Source organism: Amblyraja radiata, chromosome 17 (genome assembly GCF_010909765.2).
Source record: "Amblyraja radiata isolate CabotCenter1 chromosome 17, sAmbRad1.1.pri, whole genome shotgun sequence".
NCBI classification, from domain to species: Eukaryota; Metazoa; Chordata; class Chondrichthyes; order Rajiformes; family Rajidae; genus Amblyraja; species Amblyraja radiata.
This window is the reverse complement of record NC_045972.1, coordinates 28868485-28874533: the sequence shown is the minus strand read 5'-3', so window position 1 is coordinate 28874533 and position 6049 is coordinate 28868485.

The following is a 6049-nucleotide window of genomic DNA, read 5'->3' as shown; positions in this document are numbered from 1 at the left end:
TTAAATATAGCCAATGAATTGGCCTCGACTACCCTCTGTGGCAGGGAGTTCCAGAGATACACCACTCTCTGTGTGAAAAAAGTTCTTCTCATCTCGGTTTTAAAGGATTTCCCCCTTATCCTTAAGCTGTGACCCCTTGTCCTGGACTTCCCCAACATCGGGAGCAATCTTCCTGCATCTAGCCTGTCCAACCCCTTAAGAATTTTGTAAGTTTCTATAAGATCCCCTCTCAATCTCCTAAATTCTAGAGAGTATAAACCAAGTCTATCCAGTCTTTCTTCATAAGACAGTCCTGACATCCCAGGAATCAGTCTGGTGAACCTTCTCTGCACTCCCTCTATGGCAATAATGTCCTTCCTCAGATTTGGAGACCAAAACTGTACGCAATACTCCAGGTGTGGTCTCACCAAGACCCTTTACAACTGCAGTAGAACCTCCCTGCTCCTATACTCAAATCCTTTTGCTATGAAAGCTAACATACCATTCGCTTTCTTCACTGCCTGCTGCACCTGCATGCCCACTTTCAATGACTGGTGTACCATGACACCCAGGTCTCGCTGCATCTCCCCTTTTCCTAGTCGGCCACCATTTAGATAATAGTCTGCTTTCCTGTTTTTGCCACCAAAATGGATAACCTCACATTTATCCACATTATACTGCATCTGCCAAACATTTGCCCACTCACCCAGCCTATCCAAGTCACCTTGCAGTCTCCTAGCATCCTCCTCACAGCTAACACTGCCCCCCAGCTTAGTGTCATCCGCAAACTTGGAGATATTGCCTTCAATTCCCTCATCCAGATCATTAATATATATTGTAAATAGCTGGGGTCCCAGCACTGAGCCTTGCAGTACCCCACTAGTCACTGCCTGCCATTGTGAAAAGGACCCGTTTACTCCTACTCTTTGCTTCCTGTTTGCCAGCCAGTTCTCTATCCACATCAATACTGAACCCCCAATGCCGTGTGCTTTAAGTTTGTAAACTAATCTCTTATGTGGGACCTTGTCGAAAGCCTTTTGGAAGTCCAGATACACCACATCCACTGGTTCTCCCCTATCCACGCTACTAGTTACATCCTCGAAAAATTCTATAAGATTCGTCAGACATCATTTACCTTTTGTAAATCCATGCTGACTTTGTCCAATGATTTCACCACTTTCCAAATGTGCTGCTATCCCATCTTTAATAACTGACTCTAGCAGTTTCCCCACTACCGATGTTAGATTAACTGGTCTGTAATTCCCCGTTTTCTCTCTCCCTCCCTTCTTAAAAAGTGGGGTTACGTTTGCTACCCGCCAACCCTCAGGAACTATTCCAGAATCTAAAGAGTTTTGAAAGATTATTACTAATGCATCCACTATTTCTGGAGCTACTTCCTTAAGTACTCTGGGATGCAGCCTATCTGGCCCTGGGGATTTATCGGCCTTTAATCCATTTAATTTACCCAACACCACTTCCCGGCTAACCTGGATTTCACTCAATTCCTCCAACTCCTTTGACCTGCGGTCCCCTGCTATTTCCGGCAGATTATTTATGTCTTCCTTAGTGAAGACGGAACCAAAGTAGTTATTTAATTGGTCCGCCATATCCTTGTTCCCCATGATCAACTCACCTGTTTCTGACTGCAAGGGACCTACATTTGTTTTAACTAATCTCTTTCTTTTCACATATCTATAAAAACTTTTGCAGTCAGTTTTTATGTTCCCTGCCAGTTTTCTTTCATAATCTATTTTTCCTTTCCTAATTAAGCCCTTTGTCCTCCTCTGCTGGTCTCTGAATTTCTCCCAGTCCTCCGGTATGCTGCTTTTTCTGGCTAATTTGTACGCATCATCCTTAGCTTTGATACTATCCCTGATTTCCCTTGTTATCCACGGATGCACTACCTTCCCTGATTTATTCTTTTGCCAAACTGGGATGAACAATTTTTGTAGTTCATCCATGCAGTCTTTAAATGTCTTCCATTGCATATCCACCATCAACCCTTTTAGAATTAATTGCCAGTCAATCTTGGCCAATTCACGTCTCATACCCTCAAAGTTACCTTTCTTTAAGTTCAGAACCATTGTTTCTGAATTAACAATGTCACTCTCCATCCTAATGAAGAACTCAACCATATTATGGTCACTCTTGCCCAAGGGGGCACGTACAACAAGACTGCTAACTAACCCTTCCTCATTACTCAATACCCAGTCTAAAATAGCCTGCTCTCTCGTTGGTTCCTCTACATGTTGATTTAGATAACTATCCCGCATACATTCCAAAAAATCCTCTTCCTCAGCACCCCTGCCAATTTGATTCACCCAATCTATATGTAGATTGAAGTCACCCATTATAACAGTTTTGCCTTTGTCGCACACATTTCTAATTTCCTGTTTGATACCATCTCCAACTTCACTACTACTGTTAGGTGGCCTGTACACAACACCCACCAGCGTTTTCTGCCCCTTAGTGTTTCGCAGCTCTACCCATACCGATTCCACATCCTGCAAACTAATGTCCTTCCTTTCCATTGCGTTAAACTCCTCTCTAATCAGCAACGCTACGCCACCTCCTTTTCCTTTCTCTCTATCCCTCCTGAATATTGAATATCCCTGGATGTTCAGCTCCCAGCCTTGGTCACCCTGGAGCCATGTCTCCGTGATCCCAACTATATCATAGTCATTAATAGCTATCTGCACATTCAACTCATCCACCTTATTACGAATGCTCCTTGCATTGAGACACAAAGCCTTCAGGCTTGTTTTTACAACACTCTTACCCCTTATACAATTTTGTTGAAAAGTGGCCCTTTTTGATTTTTGCCCTGGATTTTCCGGCCTGCCACTTTTACTTTTCACCTTGCTACCTATTGCTTCTACCCTCATTTTACACCCCTCTGTCTCTACGCTCACACATTTAAGAAACCCTTTCCCTTTAACTCCATCCTCCACTAGCCCATTCGACACCCCACCCCCCTTATTCAGTTTAAAACCACCCGTGTAGCAGTGGCAAACCTGCCTGCCAGAATGCTGGTCCCACACCTGTTAAGATGCAATCCGTCCCTTTTGTACAGTTCCCCCTTACCCCAAAACAGATCCCAGTGATCTAAGAATCTAAATCCCTGCCCCGTGCACCAGTTCCTCAGCCACACGTTCAGGTCCCGTATCACCCTGTTCCTGCTCTCGCCAGCACGAGGAACTGGAAGCAAACCGGAGATAACAACCCTGGAGGTCCTGCTTTTCAGCATTTTTCCGAGCTCTCTAAAGTCACGGTGCAGAATATTCATCCCCTTCTTTCCGACATCGTTTGTGCCGACATGCACTACCACTTCCGGATGTTCACCTTCGCCCTTGAGGATTTTCTGCACTCTGTCCGTGACATCCTGGATCCTGGCACCAGGAAGGCAGCACACCATCCTCGCATCCCGTCTGTTGCCACAGAAACCCCTGTCCGTACCTCTCACAATGGAGTCTCCCACTACAATGGCGTTGCCTGCCTTAGGCCTTTTTGGTTTTGGCTCAACAGCCCTATTCGCATCACAAGCCGGTCCGCCGCCCAGTGTAAACACCTCTTCTGTCCCGACAGCTTCTAAGTGGGTGAACCTGTTCACAAGAGGTACAACACCCAGGGACGTTGGCATTCCATGCTTCCCTCCCGTTCTCACTGTCTCCCACCTTCTCTCTTCCAGTACCTTAGGTGTAACAATCGTACTGTAGGACTTGTCAATGAACGACTCCGTTTCTCGGACGAACCGGAGGTCATCCACTTGCTTCTCCAGTTCCCCAACACGGCCCTTCAGGAGCTCTACCTGGATGCACTTCTCGCATTTGTAGCAGCCAGAGGCACCGGTGGTGTCCTTGACCTCCCACATACTGCAAGCATCGCACTGAATCAGCTTGCCTGACATCTCCTTCTTTCGTCTCCTCGCCGAAGACTCTCGAGCCAAAGACTCACACTTTTCTCACAGGGCACTTCGCTCACTCACTGCCGCTCGCTAAGAGCAGTCTTGCTTAAATTGACTGATAAATTGCCTGATTTACCAATTTACAAACCAAATTCCTCAGTTTTCAACTGTTTTCCCTGCACTGACTCACTTCTCTCCTCCCACTTGGGCTAGAGCCAATCAGTCGTATCTCTTGCTAAACTCCTGCTGCTGTTGTTGCTCCCAAAGCTACAGCAGTTCTGAGTCAAGTCTGCCTGTCCTTGACCTGTACTTTAACTGTTTTCACTTCTCTCCTCCCACTTGGGCTAGAGCCAATCAGTCGTATCTCTTGCTAAACTCCTGCTGCTGTTGTTGCTCCCAAACCTACAGCAGTTCGGGTGACAACTTTATTCTCGTTTTAAAATAAAGAAATTTGTACACCCTACCATCTCGACTCGCCAAACTGGTGACCCCGGTAGTCCGATCGGAATTCATACTCTCGACATGCAAGCCGCCGCCATCCCCGACGGCCAGCAAAATGCTGTGGGCCTCAAACTGCCCGTTTTTCTGGGCCGAACAGCCTCAGGTGTGGTTTGCCCACATAGAGGCCCAGTTCCACCTTCGGAATATCGTGGTCGATGACAGCCGCTATTTTTACGTCGTTGGGGCACTCAACCAAGAGGTGTGCTCCGAATGCTGGCCTGGTGTCTTTGACATCATGGGACTATGGTCTGCGGAGCTTCTAGCCGCGGGCGTGGTGTGGATTTACCAACCTGGGATCCCTCACTCGGGATTGCCGGAGAAGAGCTCCGACCTGCGGCCTATAACATCCTGAAGCCGCGGACTCCAGTAGGAAAGTGCCGATTCGGGACCTCCAAGCCGCGGAGTGTGTTTCACCGTTCTGACATCGGAGTTTAGATTATTCAGACGAGAGGGTTTTTATATGGTTTTTAGCTGTGTATATGTGGGGGGCGGAGGGGAAACTTTTAAATCTCTTCTCTGTACGGGGAGCCCGACCTTTTCCCTGTCGGGTCTCCATTGTCGTTGGGGCCTTGCACCATGGAGCGGCCTCCAACCGGAACCACCTGGGGGCTCCAGTCGCGGAGCCTGCAGACTTACCATCGTGGAGCTGGCCGGCTTCGGACCGTGGAGAGCTGTGGTGGCGCGTGGCTGCGACCCGACTCCGGAGCTCGGAGGCTCCAGCCGCAGGTCCCGTAGACGGTGATATTGGGAGCTCACGGGTCCCTGGTGGGAGACCGCTTTTTCGAGCTCCCGCAACGGCAGCTTCTCCCGCCCAAGTTGCGGGGTTGAAAATGATCTGGAGCGGAGCCTTAGATCGCCCGGCGCGGCTTTAACGGCCACAGGACTTGCCATCCCCTTCCGGGGCTCCAACATTAAGACCCGGAGCGGGGCCTTACATCGCCCCGCGCGGGACTTGCCATCGCCCCGTGCGGGACTTGCCATCGCCCGCCGGGGGCTCCAACATCAAGACCCGGAGCTGGGCCTTACATCGCCCGGCGCGGGACTTGCCATCGCCCGCCGGGGGCTCCAACATCAAGACCCGGAGCGGGGCCTTACATTGCCCGGCGCGGCCTTAACAGCCGTGGGACTTGCCATCGCCCGCCGGGGGCTTTAACATCGGGAGAAGAATGGAACACGGGAGAGACAAGACTTTGCCTTCCATCGCAGTGAGGAGGAGATTCACTGTGATGGGTGTTTGTGTAAATTGAGTTGGTTGTGTGTCTTAGTTCTTTTCTTGTTGTATGACTGCAGAAACCAAATTTTGTTTGAACTTCATTTGAGGTTCAAATGACAATAAATAAATTGAATAATTGTAAATTGTATAATTGTACTTTTTCCACACAGAGAGTTGTGAGTGTGGAATTCTCTGCCTCGGGGCAGGGGAGGTCAGTTCTCTGGATACTTTCAAGAGAGAGCTAGATTGGGCTCTTGAAGATAGCAGAATCGGGATATGGGGAGAAGGCTGGAAAGGGGTACTGATTGTGGATGATCAGCCATGATCACATTGAATGGCAGTGCTGGCTTGAAGCGCCGAATAGCCTACTCGTGCACTTATTGTCTATTGTCTGTAATTTCCCAACGTTTGTACTCAATACCCTTCCCAATGAAGACAAGCATGTCAATTCA